This window comes from Balaenoptera ricei, chromosome X (assembly GCF_028023285.1).
Source record: "Balaenoptera ricei isolate mBalRic1 chromosome X, mBalRic1.hap2, whole genome shotgun sequence".
Classification (NCBI taxonomy): Eukaryota; Metazoa; Chordata; class Mammalia; order Artiodactyla; family Balaenopteridae; genus Balaenoptera; species Balaenoptera ricei.
Genome location: NC_082660.1, coordinates 7,816,244 through 7,835,709, shown reverse-complemented (window position 1 = coordinate 7,835,709; position 19,466 = coordinate 7,816,244). Strand labels below are relative to the sequence as shown.

Genomic DNA, 19,466 nt, shown 5'->3' with positions numbered 1-19,466 from the left:
GGACGGGCCAGGGGCTCCCAACAGGCAATTCTGCCCCCAGGGGTCACTGGGCACATTCTGTCACCTCGGACAGGGGTGCAGCTGGCATCTAGTGGGTGGAGGCCAGGGTTGCTGCTCAGCACCCGACAGGGACCAGGACGGCGCCAAGTGCCGCCAGCGCTGAGGTGGAGAAATTCTGCCTTCATCCGCAACTGGGCCAAACGAGCCTTTTGGGCACTTCCCTGCAGGGGGTTATATTTGGGGGCCCCAGAGTCAACTGGTGACCTTTGAACCATGTGGATTCACAGGTCATTTCTCCCCAGAGTGGCCTTCCACTGCAGGCAAGCTGTGCTTGAAGCAGTGGCAGCACCCACCAGGGCCAACTGTGTCCCTAGGCAGCCACTTGGCGGTGCCTGGAGAGAGTCCCGGCTGCCACGACTGCGGGGGAGGCCGGGGGCGCTCCCGGCATCAAGTGGGTGCGGCCAGGGATGCCGATAACCATCCCAAGTGCGCAGGACGGCCGCACAGCAAAGAGCGGCCCGCGCCAACGTCAAGAGCGACACCGAGAAACTGAGCAAGCAAGGGCCGTCCCGTTCCTGCGGCCGGTTCCCTGGCTCCCGCCAACGCCACCAGTTCCCCGCGCCCTGACAGCGGGAGCGGCGCCTCTCCCGCCTTCCCGCACATCTGGCACACTGCGCAGCTGGCTAAAATGCGGATTCTGACCCAGCACGGCCACGGTAGGACCTGAGACTCTGCATTTCTCACAAGCTGTTGCTGCCGGTCTGCGGACCACACTTTGAATATAGAAAAGGGACCGGGCTGAAGTCAGAAACCCAGGGAGGAGGGAGGCGTGAATTGGGAGACGGGCACTGACATATACACACCCTACTAGATATAAAGCAGACAGCTAGTGAGAACCTGCTGTAGAGCACAGGGAACTCTACTCAGTGCTCTCTAATGGCCTATATGGGAAAAAACTCTGAAAAGAAGAAACCCAGGGAGGAGGGAGGCGTGAATTGGGAGACGGGCACTGACATATACACACCCTACTAGATATAAAGCAGACAGCTAGTGAGAACCTGCTGTACGGCACAGGGAACTCTACTCAGTGCTCTCTAATGGCCTATATGGGAAAAGAATCTGAAAAGAAGAAACCCGGGGAGGAGGGAGGCGTGAATTGGGAGACGGGCACTGACATATACACACCCTACTAGATATAAAGCAGACAGCTAGTGAGAACCTGCTGTACGGCACAGGGAACTCTACTCAGTGCTCTCTAATGGCCTATATGGGAGAAGACTCTGAAAAGAAGAAATCCGGGGAGCCAGGCGGGACTGGGGGCCAGAGACAGAATCACGGCCCAAGCAGATTAACAAGCCGTGGTCAGGGGCTTCCCTGGGGGCGCAGTGGTTGAGAATCCGCCTCCAATGCAGGGGACACAGGTTCGAGCCCTGCTCCGGGAAGATCCCACATGCCGCGGAGCAACTAAGCCCGTGCGCCACAACCACTGGGCCTGCGCTCTGGAGCCCACGAGCCACAGCTACTGAGCCCGAGAGCCACAACTACTGAAGCCCGCGCACCTAGAGCCTGTGCTCTGCAACAAGAGAAGCCACCGCAATGAGAAGCCCGCGCACCGCAACGAAGAGTAGCCCCCGCTCGCCGCTACTAGAGAAAGCCCGCGCTCAGCAACGAAGACCCAACGCAGCCAAATTAATTAATTAAAAATTTAAAAAAAGAAGCTGTGGTCAGAGGCAGGCAGGAGGGCAGGTGTCTTGGGGGCTGAGAAAGGAGAGTTTTGAGGAGGTGCGGTGAGCAGGTCCCAGGCCAGTCCCAGCCCTGGCTGCACAGCCCAATCACCTGGGGCCTTTCACAAAGGCCCCCAACCCCAGGTCCAGCCCGGAGTAGTTAAATCCGGGTCTGGGGGCCCAGGCATCAGCACTTCTAAAGCTCCCCAGGTGCCTTCAAAGTGCAGCCTCGCAGGTGAGACCCTGAATCAGGCTGGGATGAGCCCATGAATCCCCTGGGGTCTTATTAAAATGCAGATTGTGATCCTGGAGGGGGGTGGGTGGGGAAGAGGGCAGTCTTGGAGCTCCTGCCTTTGAAGAGTGTCACACCTCAACTCGAGGGCTGCATTACCACAATCATCATCATGACCGTGTGATCCAGTGTAAACCCTTTCCCCCCAGCCCCTCCTCCTAGGGCGGCCAGGCCAGCTCCCCATCCACTCAGTTCTCTGACGGGGGAGGAAATCAGGAGCTTAAAATGAATGAGGGGACGCCGGCCTGCCTTTATTCATGCCCTGGATCTCTGTGCACACACCACCATGACACGCTTCAAAAATGCAATCCAATACAAATCCACAGCTAGCTTCAAATTACACAACAGACATGGGTCTCCCAATGTGCTCGTGTGGATAAAGAAAAAAAATGTTTTTTGCCATGCATGTTTGAGGCTATAGCAAACATTTGTTAAACATACCAGTATCTTCTGCCTCCACAATGCTCGTTCACACACTCACACTCACACTCACACACACACACACACTAAGGGACTTATGGGACTCCATCAAGTGAACAAATATATGCATATGGGAGGCTCAGAAGAAGAGAAAGAAACAGGCAGACACAGGGAGGAGGTGCCCATCCATGGCTCCCCCGGTGCCTCCTACCCGGCATGCCTGCCACACCCCAAGGAAGTTAGAGGGAAGCCTTGACCTTGGTCTTTTCACCCACAGTTGTAATACTGCCGCATGACTACATGCATGTGAACTGCCCTGGACACATGGCTCTGTCGTCCCCACCCAATTTCTAGAATAACTATTGTACCTGATGCTCCCAGTGCCCCACCCATATCCCTCAAAACCTTCCAGTGAGCTCCAGCTGATTCCCAACTGTATCTCTGCGCCTGAGGTCACTGCCTCAGGCCCCGTGGAAGGTGGCTCTGCTGGTGTGGCACACCTGAAGAGCATTATTGGGAGCAGGTATTAACCGATGACCCTCAGGAACTGGTGCATAAATACTCCCACTCCCTCGCCCCCTGAACGGGATCATTTCAAGGCATGTGTTTCGTACCTGTGCAGAAAAGACTTAGCACTGCAGGCCAGAGACTGCTCTCTTCAGAAAGGCCTGCTGGCAAGGCTGGCCCTCGGCTGGCACCTGGGAACTTGGATTCCAGGAGGGTTGACACCATCCCCAGCACTGATGAGAATGGCTCGTGGTACCTAAACTGGTTGTCCAAGTACTGTGACTGATGCCGAACCTCTGCTCTCCTTCCGGGAGTCTGGAATTTTGATACGAGCTGGACAGAGTGCCTACAGGACCAGCCCGCAGTAGAAATCTGGGCACTGAGACCAACAAGCTTCCTGGGTAGAGAGCGCGTCCCCAGTGCTGCCTCAGCTCACTGTGGGCAAAGTGAAGCACATCCTGTGGGACTCCACGGGAAGAGGACTCTGGGAGCCGGAGCCTGGTTTCCTCCAGACTTTGCCCCGTCGCCTTTTCCCTTTGCTGATTTTGCTTTATAGCCTTCCATTATAGGAGGTCACAGCAGTGAAGACAACTATACACTGGGTCCCCTAAGTCCTCCTAGTGAACCCACAGGTGACTCGGGGAGCTCGTGACACAGCAAGCATCATTTTCTAGAGTTTCCAAAGCATGGAGTTAAGCTCCAGCTGCCCACAGGGTGAGCTGCATTAACAGCCCAGGCTCTAACGGGTGCCTTCTTCTCCCGGTCGCCCCTCCCAGCGTCCCTGCAGCACCCAAGAAACGCCCTGCACCAGAATCCTCGTCTCAGGGTCCGCTTCTCAGAGAACCCAAATGAAGGCGGCATCGCGGGCCACTTTCTCTTTCTTCAGCCAGGGATGCCTTTGCCTGCATAAATCCCTGAGTGATGTTTATGGCCCTGTACAAATGGGCAAAATCTTCATGACCTAGGGCTAGGCAGAGATTTTAGGGATGACACCAAAGCACGACCCTTAAAAGAAACCAAATGGGTAAGTTGTACTAATGGGCAAAGTAAAACCTGCCATCCGTGTAAGAACGCAGGAAAACTCCCTGACACACTTTACTGATTGCAACAGGTGACCTGGCAAATCGGGAGGGCTGGGTCCCGGTCCTGGTCGCGGCCCCAGACATTGAGCTTCAGCAGCTCTGGGGCAAGGCCCGAGAATGTGCATTTCTCACAAGCTCCCAGGAAGGTCGATGCTGCTGGTCCGCGGACCGGGCTTTAACAACCAGGCCCTTATAAGCCCTTCATTCGCCCCCTATTCCCCACTCCGTTTCCCTCTCCCTGCGTCCTTCCCGCTGTGTTTTAATTACTACTGTTTTGAATATCAATCTTACTTATAAACTGGAATCACTGTTTCAAAGCTTGCTGCCTCTGAGCTCCTGAGGGCAGAGGCCTGCGTTACTCACCCCCATCTACCGTCTGCACCTTTGAGGCAGTGTTTGCTGAGCCAGCTGTACAGTTACAACATCCGTTAACCCTAAAAAGCTTCACCCACCGCACACACGATCTCTCCTCTACAAGGAGCGTTATTAAAACTACATCCATCTACACCTACAGATGGTCACACTCAGTGAAGTAAGTCAGACAGACAAAGACAAACACCATATGATATCACCTGTATGTGGAATCTTAAAAAATGATACACGCGAACTTACTTACAAAACAGAAATAGACCCACAGACACAGAACACAAACTTACAGTTACCAAAGGGGAAAGGGGGAGGGAGGGATAAATTAAGAGTTTGGGATTAAAATATGAAGTAGATAACCCACGAGAACCTACTGTATAGCACAGGGAACGCTACTCAATATCTTGTAATAACCTGTAATGGAAGAGAATGCAAAAAAAAGAATACATATATTTACGTATATACGTATAACTGAATCACTTTGCTGTCCGCCTGAAACTAACACAACATTGTAAATCAACTACATTTAAATAAACATTTTTTTAAAAAACAAACAAAATTACATCCATCTAGAGATAGAAAACTCTATGAAGCAGTCAGCTTAACGCTTGCGACATCACTGCACAGGCACGCTCAAAAATACATATAAGAGGGCCTCCCTGGTGGCGCAGTGGTTGAGAATCTGCCTGCCAATGCAGAGGACACGGGTTCGAGCCCTGGTCTGGGAAGATCCCACATGCCGCGGAGCAACTGGGCCCGTGAGCCACAGCTACTGAGCCTGCGCATCTGGAGCCTGTGCTCCGGCACAAGAGAGGCCGCGATAGTGAGAGGCCCGCGCACCGCGATGAAGAGTGGCCCCCGCTTGCCACAACTACAGAAAGCCCTCGCACAGAAACGAAGACCCAACATAGCCAAAAAGAAATAAATTAAAAAAAAAAAAAACATACAAGAAAGATAGCTTACCTGTGAGTATACACAGGACAAAAAGAATGCAAAAACCATACTCAAGTCACTAGACGTGAAAATGAGAGGTTGGGACACGTCTCTTTGACTGCGTCGCCTTTCGCATGCACCATGGTCCGCAGTTTTATCCTCTGTAGCAACGCGAGTCTGAAGGGCATGCCTTGCTTTCCCCTCCTAGGTTCGGGGGGTTTCTTTAACTGCTCGATTCATCCTGATTCTTCCCTTATTACTTTTCACCCAGGAAAAAAGCTGGGCTGACAAATATAGACAGATCTCTTCCTCGGTGCAGCCGGCCAACATCCTGGCTGACGCCCAACCACAGGCATCTGACCCAGAATCTTGGGAGCCCAAAGAAGTGGACTTTGGACCCATCACAGCGGGAAGGGGGGAGCACCAAGACTTGGCAGTCCCTGTAGCAGCCGGATGAGCCAAACCCTACTTCACATTTCTTATCCAAGTGCAGGAGGTGAGAGGGAAATTGGTTTAAAACTCCCTTTAAGTTCTCTCAAGAAATTTCTCTGAAATACGTTTTCATTTGTGGCCCAGAACTTTTGCTCTAGGAAATCCCGTTCTACAGGATTTAAAGTACGAGACTACAAGCCCACAGATACAAGAAGCTCAGCGAATCAATACGCCCCAAGCACCCAAATAAATAACAGAATAAAACCACACTGAGGAGTGGCATAATCAAATTGCTAAACCCAGTGAAAAGGAGGATATCTTAAAAGCAGCAAGAAAAAAAAAGACACCTATATACAGAGAAAACTATGCGACTAGACACAACCACAAGGATGAACAACCTACCACTACATACACTGACAAGGATGAAATTCGCAAACCCAATGTCAAGGGAAGGCCAGACACAGGACACGAGTCCATTAAAACAAAGCTCCAAACAAGCAAACCGAATGTGCGGAGTTAATCAGGACAGCAGTTACCCTTGGGCTGAGGAGTGACCAGAAGGGACATGGGGGTGGCTTCTGGTGGCTGGTCACGTTTTATCTTTTTTTTTCTTTTTTTTTTTTTTTTAATATTTATTTATTTAGTTAGTTAGTTAGTTAGTTAGTTGTGCCGGGTCTTAGTTGCAGCTCGCCAGCTCCTTAGTTGCAGCACGTGGGCTCCTTAGTTGCAGCGTGTGAACTCTTAGTTGCAGCAGGTATGTGGGATCTAGTTCCCTGACCAGGGATCGAACCCGGGCCCCCTGCATTGGGAGCACTGAGTCTTAACCACCGTGCCACCAGGGAAGTCCCACTTCCTGTTTCTTGATCTGGGCACTGGTTACCCAGGTGTGATCACTTTGTGAAAATTCATCAAGCTGTACACTTACACTTTACACACTTTTCTGCACCTATATTTCAATAAAAGATTTATTACTCAAGGCACCCCAAAAGACCCATCAACTAAAATTAAATCTCTCCGCCTCACTGTACAAAAGTTAGATTTTTTAGTTGGCATGCTGCAACACTTCTCTCAAGCGCCTGTGAACTACTTTCTTTCTCTTTTAAAATACCTACCTAGAAAAACTGATCTCCCACTGAAATAATTCAGGTCCAAAGTCTGAACCCTCTGACCGAGCAAAGGCACTGGGGTTGGCAAACCCACCATGACATGGGCTCCAAGCTGCACTACAGGCTGGAGCACGTTTCACTGGTGCAGGGAGAAAAGGGGAGATGCTCCCAAAGAAAGTGACATCCCAGATTGGCAATGCTGGGTGCCTGAAGTGACAGCAGACATCCAAACCCCACTGGCCTTTGGGGGCTAGTGAAGACTGAAGTCTCCAGGCTATGAAGATCAACAGGGAAGTAGACATTTTCCTGAAATATACGCAGCTGTCCATTTACTTAAAATCAATGCACTGAAGCTCATCATCAATATGCCCTAACTTACAATCAATAACCTAAACCGTGCATGGAGCTCCTCTCCTCCCCACGTGTATTATCTAGAATGCTACATAACAAACTAGCTCAGAACTCCGCAGCTTAAAATAATAAACATATAATCTTACACAGTATCTATGGGTTGGGGATTCAGGAGCAGCTTGGCTGGGTCTTTCTGACTCGAGGTCTCTCAGGAGGTTGTCGCCCAGGGCCGCAGGCATCTGAAGGCAAGTCAGTGCTGGCTGTTGGCGCGAGGGCTCGGTTCCACTGCACCCTGCGCCTCCACGGGACTGCTTGAGCGTCCTCGGGACACGGCAGTCAGCTTCCTCTAGAACAAGTGCTCCACAGGAGCGAGGTGGAAGCAGCAGTCTCTACGACCTAGCCTTGCGAGTCACACGCCGCCCCTTCCAGCGTGCCCCGCCGGGGGCACAGTCAGCCCTGAGGGACTCAGTGTGGGAGAGGCTGCACTTGGCCATGAACACAGGAGGCAGTCAGCGGGCCCGTCCTGGAGGCCGGTTCCCCCACTAGTCAAAGCTCCTCCCCTCCCCTCTCATCTCACCTGAAACCCCACCAACTTCAAATTCATTTGAGATGATGGAGTCTCGCTTTCAAGATGCAGACACCTTTAGGCGGGTGACGGGCCACGCTTCATCCACCCCCTCTAGCCAACCCTCCAGCCACCGCACGGCGCTCCCCGGGGGGGTTAGACCCAGCGGCGCCGACACTGAGAGGAGCCCCCTGGTGGCCACGTGGCGAGAGGCCGAGGGCCACGGCACCCTCCGGCGTCCCCAAGAGAAGAAAGCTCAAGCCGCAGGCTGCACAGAAAGAGACGTGAGAATTAAAGTTTGTCAGCTTCAAAATGTTGCCTGGAGCGGGCACAGAGGGGGAGGGTCACTTCTACCTCCCCCTCCTGCTTCCCCCTTGGCCCCTGCCCAGCCCCCAGCCCTCCCCGCACCCCTTCTGCCCCCCAAGGCTGGCGAGCTGGTGCAGGGCACGGCCGCCTTCCGTGGCACGGCTCCTGTGGCCCCAGGGCTGCGCGGCTATTTGTCCCCTTTCGGGACACAGCCTGCGTGTTGGGAAGGGGCTGAGGCCAAAGGCACGTGGCCTCCGGTGACACAATGGACTCCGTGTTCTCACATCCCGCCCCCCTCCCCAGAGGCCAGGGAGACGGCCATGAGGTCTCCGCGTTCCCGGCACCCGGGGCCAAGGATGGAGAACTTCCGCACAGTAATAATAACAACAACGACTCTGGATAGGGCTCCCGTCCTAGGCGCGTCACACGCATCAGCCACCAGGGCTCCTGACACTCTGTGAAGTAAATGCCGTCACCCTCAGGCCCACGTTACAGATCAGCAAGCTGAGGCAGAGGGGAGGTTAGGTCTCAAGCCCAAGTCCCACAGACAGTGAGCGGGGAGCCAGATTCCCACCGGGGCCCGAGGACCCTTCCTCTTGGGTCGGGAGAGGACTGAACAGGCCTCGTTCCTCTCGGGACCCAAGAGCTACCTGCTTCCACGGAGAGGGCGCTGCTCGCCAAGCTTCTCCTAAACTGCGCGGAAAGCGCTCAAGTAAAGGCTGCCGGGTTACCGTCCAACCTCCCGGGGGGGCGATGGCTCGTGTGCCCCGGCAAACACCTGGATTAGTTCACCAGCGTTGCCCTGGCAAGCCCCACAGGCCGGGTGGCTCGAACGGCAGAACCTTCTTGTCTCCCAGTGCCGGAGGCCAGAAGCCTGAGATCCAGGTGACAGCGGGGTTGGTTCCTTGGGGGCTGTGAGGGCAGGATCCGTCCCAGGCCTCTCTCCCTGGCTGGCGGACGGCCGTCTTCTCCCCACGCCCCTTCACACCCTCTTCGTCCTGCGCCTGTCTGTGCAGAGACCCCCTCTTCTTATAAAGACCCCAGTCACACTGGACCGCGGCCACCCTCAGGGCCTCGTTCTAAGTTGATTACCTCTACAAAGCTCTCATCTCCCAGTAAGGTCGCATTCTGAGGTACTACGGGTTAGGACTTCACCACGTGCGCTCTGAGAGACACAATATCAGCCCATGACAGCGGCTGAAGACGATGCTGGTGAGAAACGCTGCCGTGTCCCTCCCTCTCCTGGGACCTCTGCAGACCACCTTCCTCGGCAACAATCTACTTCCTGCTCATGTGGGCTACTCCCCCTCGGGGATGAAAACAATGTCACAGACACTCACAACCAGCATGTCCGTGAAGGTTAAATGCACGGAGTCCTCCAATGCAGCCTCGAGGTGTCCTTCGCAGTGTCCTCAGAGCAAGGCCACAGCGGGAACACGGCCACGGGGTGGCTTAACCGTATTCCAGCGGGGTTACCAAGGTGAGGGCTGAAATGTCAGTCAATTCCTATGTTTTGGGCAAAAGCGGGGCTGGTGGGAGACCTGACGGAGCTAAGAGGAAAATAATGTGTCTGGGATCGTTGCGGTGGCCCCTCTCGTCCTAACCCAACCAGCACCTCCAAGGGCTCCGGTGGATGGAAACAATAAATTTTACACTGACCATCGCAACCCAGAAGGGAGGCTAAGATCCCGGCAGGAGGTAAGCTCCGGCCACCCCCAGAGACGCGGTAAAAAGTGCGGGGCGAGCCCAGGGGCAGCAACAGCAGCCACGAGAAATGAGTCAGCAGGTCCCCGGGCACCAGGGCAAGGACCAGACCTCCCGAGGGGATTAACAGAACTCGGCGTGTCTGTGTCACGCTCCCTCCGGCCAAACCCCACCCCCACCCCCGGACCAGCGCTGCCGCTGGTGGGAGCAGGCCCGGCAGCGTCCTCGGGGGGTCGAGGGCCCGGCCTAGCCCGCAGGGCTCTCCCCGCACGGGACCCCAGGAGGGGGACAGTCGCCTCCAACGGGGAAGGCTCTGGTCTCAAACCTCCATCAGTCCAACCGACGGCCAGCTGCCTGCTCTCAGGACCGGCACAAGGACCCGCACGGGAGGGCTCGGCGACAGTGGACCGTGGGCGACCCAGGCTGGCCAGCACGGGGGTGGCGTAGCCCTCCAGGCAGAGAACAGCCCGTCCACAGGGAAAGAGGCAGGCGGCGGGCTCGAGGGCCCGCGAGAAAGCTCGAGCGACTTCATCCACACCAGGAGGCCGGAAGGGGAGCCTTTGCAGTGTCATCTGTGGAATGCAAGAGCTGTCGCCTGTGCTGTCCCTGCGAACCGCCGCCCGTCACTGGTGACACTGTCCTGAGAGGCGCTGCAGGCGGCCTCCACCTCGCGGCGCTGTCGCCACACTCACAGTGCCACCTGACCGCACGCGCTCCTCTGACGACCAAGGCCCGCCTGGCTCCAAGCACGACACGGCTGCTAAACTGGTTAAGGGCACGGTCCTCTAAGCTGCAGCTCACCTGGCCACCCAGGTCACCGCTCACGTGGCCACCGTCCCGACCTCCTCGCCGGCCACCCTGCTTTCTCTCTCACCCACCTCTGACTTCTCTCCTTACCGCAGCCAGAGCCATCCGTTCGAACACAAGTCCCGAAGTGTCACTCTCCCACCCAAGAGCACCCAGTGGCTTGCCATCACACCTAGAGCCACCAGGGTTGGTGCCACTCCTGCCGAGTCCCCACAGGGTCCGCCCAGCCACCCTTCCAAGCACCTCTCCCACCACGCTTCTCTGGGCGGTTCTTCTCTGGACACGCCCACCTCCTTGCTGCCTCGCCTCAGGGCCTTTGCACTGGCTGTTCCCTCAGCCGGAGCTCTCTGCCCCCTCGATGTTCACGTGGCTCCCCCTCAGTCCCTGGTCACGTGTGGGCCCCCAGAGGGGCCTCCGTGACCGCCCTGTCTAACCAGGGTTCTGAAGCCACCACTGCCCACCCTCCGCCTCCCGCTATATTTCATGCGACAGCACAACCTATCAAATACAGTTATCTTCTCTTTCCTCGACTTCAATGTCACTTCCACCGAGGCACGAACCTTGGCCATTTGGTTCCACGGTAAACCCCAGCGCCTAGACTACTGGTAGGTCTCAAGCAGGGGCAATTTTGCCCACCAGGGAACACTTGTCAATGTCTGGAGTTCAGCCGTCACAAGTGGGGGACGGGGCAGTGGGTGCAACCCACATCGAGCGGGTGGAGGCCGGGGACGCCGCTAAACATCCTACAGTACACAGGACAGCCCCCACAGAGAATCATCCAGCCCGAGAGCCCACAGTGTCCAGGGCGAGAAACCCTGGCCTAGACACACGGCAGGGACCCAACAGATACTGGCTGAACAAAGAAGCAAATGAGGGAGTGAATGAATGAATGAATATCGAGGCTCACGTCTCACGGAAACGCCTTTGCAGTTCTCAGGATATCGGTGGTCTTTTCTCAGGGTACTAACATTTCACTTAATTTTTCATCCAACGAATATTTAATGAGCACTTACTCTGCCACGTGTTATGTGCTGGGTTTACAGTGGTGAACAAAGCACACACAGTTCCTTCCCTCACACAGCCTATAGTGCAAAAAAGAACATTCTGTACAAGGCGTCTGGGGACCTGGGTGGTTCCCCAACTCTGTCGCTACTGGTCACGTGACCTTGGGCAAGTCACCTGACTTCTCGGGGCATCTCTTGGTCATATGTAAAATATAAGGGTTGCTTTGATTTTTGAAGCTAGCTAGCTTCCAACATCTAAATTCTATGCATTTAAATAATCCCAGAGGTCTTCTCCTGTTTGGCATTTTTACATTGGCGTAATACCATAAGCATTGATTACAAAAGCTTGAGGAATCCACACACCCATCAAGAGGGGACTGGTTAAGTAAACTTCCACACCATCCACACTCTGGAACATGCTGTGAGCAAGCTGATGTATGTACAACAGCTTCCAAACAGCAGGAGTAAGAGAAACGAGGTCTATCAAGTGTATTACTCTCCCAAGTACTTTCACAAGAAAATGGAATGAATGAATGAATCAGTGCTACATGATACAACACGGATGAATCTCACAATCATGCCCAGTGCAGAAGCCAGACATAAGAGTGTACAGATCATAGGACTCCAGGTATAAGAAGTTCAAGAACAGGCGAAAGTAAACTGTGCTGACAGAAATCAGCATGGTGGTACCCTCCAGCCAGAGGATTTGACTAAAGGAGGGCAAGATGAGGCCCTCTGGGAGTACCAAGAATGTTCTCTTCAGTTGGTCAAAACCAACTGAATTAAGATCCATGCACTTCATTCCACGTAAATTACATCCTAGTGAAGAAAAAAGAAAAAGGAAAGTGCTGTATACCTTCTATAGATGGATGTATTTGCATAGACATTTTCTGAAACAGTATATAAGACAGTTATCAGTGGTTGCCTTTGGAAGTGGGATGGGGGACCGGGAATGGGAAAGAGACTTTGTCCTCTTTCCATAACCTTTATCCTGCGTGAAATCCTCCCAAAAAGCATCTATTACTATTTCGATGAAAAACAAGTCATTCAAAAAATACTTATCACTCTCTAGAAAGGAAACCAGCCCTGCCCTGAGAAAGGACAACTTATCTCTGGCCAGCCCCTGACAATACAGTCAAGCAAGGCTTTGATAATAAGGCCTTTCCCGCAGCCCACACGCCAGAATTTGCAGAGGGCTCATACACCCACCCTCCTCCCCACTAACTAATCCCCCTGGGTCTGGTTTGGGAGGGTGCAGGGCTGGAGGGCTGCTGGGTAACCTGGGAACCTCCGGGCCAGCAGGTCTCCCCTGGGGCCTCAGGTTCGTGCGGTCAAGGGCACCTGGAGCTCAGGTTAAAAATGCTCCCCGTGGGCTCCACCCTCAGATCTCAATCAGAACCCCTCACATGTCCAAGAGTCTACATTTCTTTTCTACCTTCTTTCTAACTTTCTATTGTGCACATTTTCAAATACACAGCACATGACGGAGAAGAGTCCAATGAATAACACCAATCAGATTCAACCAGTGTTCCTATTTGACTGTATTTGCCTCTTCTCGCTCTCTCTTCATTCAACTGAACCATTTAAAAGTAAATTATTGTGGTTCTCAAAGTGTGGTCTGGGGACACCCTGAGGTCCCCAAGGCCTTTTAAGGGGGTCCATGCTGTCAAAAACATCCTTATAATAATTGTAAACTTTTATTTGCCTTTTTCCATTCTCATTCTCTCATGAGTGTACAGTGGAATTTTCCAGAGGCTACATGACATGTGATACTGCAACAGACTGAATGCAGAAGCAGGTTTGAGAATTCATCTGTCTTCTATTCAGCCATACATTAAAAAGATCTCCAGAAATGTTAAAAAAAAAAACCCCAAAAAACTTTAAAAGTAACTTATTGCTCTCATGACACTTCACCCCTAACTACTTCAGCATGCATCACTGAAAAATAAGACTCCTGTACATATACACGTGTTAGTTACCTACTGCTGTGTAACAAATTACCCTGAAACATGGCAGCAGGAAACAAGCATGTCTCACCTCACTGCTTCGGTGTCAGGAATGACGAGTGGCTGAGCTGGGTGCCCACCACACCACAAGATTATGGCACCTAATCAAACTTACAATCGTTTCCTCACATGATCGAGAAGGCAGGCACATAAAAATAACCCAGGTGTCCCCAAAGCCTATTACCGATGTTTGTTCAGGCCAGGATCCAATCAAGGGCACAAGTTGTATTTGGTTATTGTCATGGACTGAATGTATCCCCCCGCAGAATTCATATATTGAAATCCTAATCCCCAATGTGATGGTATTAGGAGGTGGGGCCTTTGGGAGGTGATTAAGTTATGAAGATGGAGCCCTCACCATGCGACTAGTGCCCTTATAAGAAGAGGCCGGAGAGCTAGCTTGCTCTCTTCCCACCATGTGAGGACACAAGGAGAAGGCAGCCGTTTGCAATCCAGAAGACAGCCCTCACCAGAACCCAACCACGCCGGCACCCTGATCTCAGACTTCCAGCCTCCAGAGCTGTGAGAAATAAACGTCTCTTGTTGGTAAGCCACCCAGCCTGCGGTGCTGTCACAGCGGCAGAGCTGCCTAGGACAGTGATCCCATCTCTTAAGTCTCATTTGATGGAGAAGCCTCCTCCATTTTCTTTTTTTTCTTTTTTAACTTATTTATTTATTTATTTTTGGCTGCATTAGGTCTTCCTTGCTGTGTGGGGCCTTTCTCTAGTTGCGGCAAGGGGGGCTACTCTTCGCTGCGGTGCGCAGGCTTCTCACTGCAGTGGCTTCTCTTGTTGCAGAGCACGGGCTCTAGGCGTGCGGGCTTCAGTAGTTGTGGCACGCGGGCTCAGTAGTTGTGGCTCGTGGGCCCTAGAGCACAGGCTCAGTAGCTGTGGCGCACGGGCTTAGTGGCTCCGCGGCACGTGGGATCTTCCCGGACCAGGGCTCGAACCCGTGTCCCCTGCATTGGCAGGCAGATTCTAAACCACTGCGCCACCAGGGAAGCCCTCACTCTTTTTTCATTTTCTTTCGCATCACTGACTGGGTGCAGAGACAGCGCCCAATGACCCACCTAGGGTGCCAAGCCATTCTGGGGACAAGCTACCTGGCCGGCTGTGGGCGCCACCTGTAAAGAAAATGGCTGGAAGTGGACAAAGGAGGCTGCCTGTGCCCTGGTCTCTGCACACTGGCTCTTTCTCACTAAAGACCAACCCTCCCCCAGGAGAGCAATTTGTATGGGGCCAGGAAGAGGCAGAGAGAGCGAGCTGAGGGCAAGGGTATTGGGGGAGGGGCACACCACAGTCCCAGGCCCGTGGGGGGACAAGGATAATTTTTCTGATCATTATAAGCTCCCTCCCCCAAACCCACTACACATGGCCCACGCCTTGCAATGCCACTGCCATCACTGCTTCCTGTCTCCCGGGAGTTTCCAGCTTGCTGACCCTCTTACGTCCATCTGATCCCCCCAGAAGCCAAAGAAGCAGGACCAGCAAGTACAGTAGCCCCATTTACATTTTCGGCAACGGCTCCAAGAGGTGAAGTGATGCAGCAAAGCCGCTCTCTGAAGTGTCAGAGCCAGACCTTTAGCGGCCAGTCCTGCACTGGAGCGTAAAGCGCATGACCGTGGCGGCCACAACGGGCACCAGCACCCCCGTTATCTCACTCCCTCCTTTCGACGCCTCCACACAGGTCCTTCTACTCCCACTTCTGCAGATAAGGATGGGGAGTCTGGGCTACCCCAGTTCCAAACACGCTGATCCAGTGCTTGTGTTTTTCGCTCTTTCCCTGACACTCTGGCAAGCTAGCTTCCCAGCTACGACTGGCACACAAAGCAGGCCTCCCCTCTTTGACTGAAGCTACTTCTGGAACCCCAGAGCATAAAAAAGTCTTCGCATTGACAACATCATGAAAGGGAATCGGATCTCTGACCAAGGGCTCAGCATGAAACAAATCATAGGAAAATGAATTCTAGAATACCAGAGCCAGAAGAACATTTCAAGATCATCCAAATCAGTGGTTCTCAACCAGGGGCAATGGAGCGCCACGAGGGAACAAGTGGCAGGGTCTGGAGACATTTTTCATTGTCACAACTTGGGGGGAGGGGGCTACTGGCATCTAGTGGGCGGAGGTCAGGGACGCAGCTAAACAAACATCCTCCAGAGCACAGGACGGTGCCCACAACAGATTCAGCCAGCCCCAAACGTCAATAGTGCCAAGGCTGAGAAACCCTGGTATAAATTCCTTGGTGACTCTGGGGGCAAGAAAACTGAGTCCCAAAGACACAAAGTGACTTGTCCCAGGTTCCACAGTCCCAAAGCCAGAAGTGGAGTCACGTCTCTACTACATCTGTCTATCATCTGCTCTGTCTGTCTAGGGGTGGGCTGGGGGAGAAGGGAAGGTAGGGACCTGAGGATCTGCACTCTAATAGCCAACCTGAACCAAATGAAGAAAACTGCAGTAAATTAATTACTGAATTACTGCAGCAACGCATCAGGGTGTCCAAACGCTGAAAGAAATGCCTTATTGAATTACCAACGAAAATAGCATCGTTTTACAGGTCCTCCCACAGTTGCTGCATGGGTCAAATGATTCATGGTGTGAGTTCCAATACAATTCAGTGATACCACGGCTTCCAGAGGGGTCACGTTTTACAGGAAAGAACGCCACATTCTCCTCCTAAGGTACCCACACATGTCCTGGCCTCGGGTCATATGTGAACCAGAGAAAGGAATGTAAACACAGGCCTGAACTCTCAAAAGAGTCCATTAAAATCCCACCCCCTGTTCTGCTAAAATTGAAGTCAGCTGACGCCCCTCCATCTGCCACTGCGTCATCAAGCCCCTTCTTTCAGCAAGCAAATTATTTAGCAATGGAATCAAAAAGAACACTGGAAATTCATGGCTTTTGGTGTTCATTTCCAGCTCCACCCCCTTCTAAAGACCTTTTTGTCCTGAACAGACGTAGCTGGTTTGCACTCTCCTACACGCGCATTGGAAGCTTTATTTTATTTTACTGGATACTGTTATTTTTTAATCTATTTAAAACACCTGGAGAAAACAAACACATTTCTGACATACCCCTTTAAATGCTGGAACCTTGCAAAATAATGCCAAACAATCTAGACCGCACATCTAGCTCTTCAAATGCTAACCAAGAAGTTTCCATTCCATTTCAAGCAAAGCAGCAGCTTGCCTTTGAAAGAAATCAGGCTGACTACTGAGGACAAACCCCCGTAAGGAGAATCAGTAAACGCGTCATTATTTAAGAAGCACAATGACCGTCGGTAAACAGTTACCTTTGACAAGCCCCGCTCTCTCCTTACAATGCGTGTACTGTGATCATTCCTGATTTTTTTCCCCTCCTGTGAAAGAGGCCCGGGTCTTTCAGTCGGGCCCCTGCCCACTTTCCCAGGGTGCGCCTGCCAAGACCCAAGTCACGCGTGAGCCTGCAGCGGCCGCCCTCCGCGCCCCCCTGCTGCCTGGTGCCTCTGCAGCAGCCGCAGCAGCCAGAAACCCCACTTTCGCTTCCTGGGGCGCCGACGGGCTGCAGGGGCTCCTCCTGCAGAGTCCCTTACCTGCAGTGCCGCATGGCGCAGGCCACTCGCCCACCTGCACCGCATCCTAGAGCATCGTTTCTTCGGCGCAACGGCTGCGAACGCGCTGACGTCACCGGGAGGCGGGCTCACGCCGCCACGTGACGCCCTCGGGGCGAGGAGGGGAGGGGCGGGGGGGAAAGACCCTGGAAGTCCCTGGAGGTGAGGAGCGAGTGCCCGGGAAGCCTCGCTCTGGCCTCCTTTCAGGGCGGAGTGTTTGGTGTGGGCGGCTGGCCTAGCCTTCCACGAACTGTGGGAAACAAACAGCACACAGAAGGGGAGACCCAAATGACTCCAGCCTCCACGCGGGTAATAGGATTTCAATAAGGGGATTAGTAATGAAAGGAAATAATTTAGTCTTTTATTTTTAGAAAGTCTTTATCAAATGCGATGGAGAACTAAATAAATAAATCTATTTTGTGCAAATCAAAATGACAGTTAAAATACAGAGTGCATATACATATTTTGCATAGAGGGTCCATGTTTCAAACCGTATATCAAATACATTAATTTGAAGCATATTCATTGTGGAATGTAATACTAACTGCACTGATGAATAATGCTTTTAATTACTCTCAGTACCTGCATTCCAATATCAACGTGTTTTTGCCGAAGAAAACAACAGTGACACCACATAGTTATACTTCTTACTTGAACATTTGACTGTTTAAAGTAAAGCGCTATTGCATGAGCATGGTTGTACTTGTGTCTGTTTTCTTAAATCTTCTGGCAAAGAATTTGATCTCTCAGACATGAAAGTTAATTCGCAATAACTCATTATTATACGTTTTCTAATTTTTATCACATTCTGCGGAAGTGAGTCATCTATTACAGAAAATATGTACAATGTCAATATTTCTCATTCACAACTGAAACAGCCTTGCCTAGAGGGACTTAGAAAATTCCAACTGTGATCATTTCATAAATTTGAAATGGCATATTTCAGGCTTAAACTGTGAAGATATCAACTTTCTTGCCAAACCACATAAACGTTTTTGAAATGTGAAAGAGCAAAAGCAGGAACTGTTTTTATTTGTATTCCAGTTTCATATAGATTAGTTTCCTTTCGTTTGAGTTTAAATTGCAATTTTAACATTCCCTTCGCTGGCGCCCCTGAAAGAGATGTGAAATGGGTTGTTTCACAAGCAGGCCAGGGTTACTTACTTGCTGTTTATTCCGGCAGCTTTCATGTCCTTCTATATTTAACCCCGGGGCCTTTTACCACCATCCCCTCCTGATTAACCAAATTTCTGTTCAGAAGGTCAGTCTCTAATTTGGGGCTAAATAATGGCCCTTGTCTCGCCCAGCGATCGATTATTTTCAACTCGATTTTAAAAATCAACAGAGTGGCCGTACGGTATTCCAGGTCCTTCCTCTCATTTGTTTTTCTGAGTGATAAGCAACTTACCTTTTGCTTTCAGATTGCTGAGATACACAATTTAAATGCCACCGAAATCCCCTGCTCCACGGGGTTGAGGGTCCGCTAGAGACAGAAACTGACAAGCTCATTTTCCTGCCAGAGGCAGAAGTCGATTTCAGCCTTGGGCGCGCGGGGCGGGCCCCCACTCCCCCCAGCCAAGAGCCAGGCTGCGAGCGTCACGTGCTCCGCCCAGCCACTCCGCCCTGCCCCGCAGGCTGGGTCCCCTCGGCTCGGAGGCCCTTCCAAGCCTCGTACGGTCGGTTCCTTCGGGCGCACAGAGGACCCAGCGCCCCCGACACGGGACGCGCTGCCCGCTGGGGTTGGGCTGCCGGGACTACGGTGGTGGGAGTTCCAAGAATCGACGGGAGCTGGGACGCGGGGCTGTCTGTAAAATGCCCTCCGACGTCCGAAGTGACTTGCTCTGTGTTCCGGCTTGGCGGCAGTGACTCAAGCAGAGGCACCTTCCTCGTCGTGGGGCGATTTTTTTTTGCCAGTAGGTTAGTTTCACCTTCTCTTCTCCAGGTGATTGTTCAAGTGTGAAGAACATTACAGCAAACAGGCAATTCAGGAAAAGCCTAAAACTGGGGCGCACAGTTTTCAGCAGAATGAGATCACTTCCGACATCCTCCACCTCCACCCATGAAATTGTCCTTTTGGCAAGGACTTAAAAAAAAAAAAAAGATTACCCCCCGCCATAAGAATGTAAATTGAACAATCTTCCTGGTGGGCTGTTTAGCAATTCCTACCAAAAACCTTGCAAATATGCGCGGGTTGAAACATACAGTGGGCCCGACAGCTATTGCTATCATTTGCTCCAGGAACTAGCCTCATTAGGAAAAAAGGAAAGGAACG

At 52.4% G+C, this 19,466-nt stretch overlaps 1 protein-coding gene across 2 annotated transcripts in view; it reads right to left on the bottom strand.

The window, feature by feature from the left end:
• Positions 1 to 19,138, bottom strand: part of CLCN4 (chloride voltage-gated channel 4) — an 87,390-nt gene extending 68,252 nt beyond the window's left edge. The window contains exon 1 of one of the 2 annotated variants that reach the window (XM_059910800.1): positions 18,603 to 19,138. The gene's annotated coding sequence lies outside the window, so the exon portion shown is untranslated. Of the gene's footprint in view, positions 1 to 17,176; positions 17,254 to 18,602 lie in introns of those variants that run through there. The other variant, XM_059910801.1, reaches the window with a different exon arrangement.
• Positions 19,139 to 19,466: the final 328 nt, after the last annotated feature.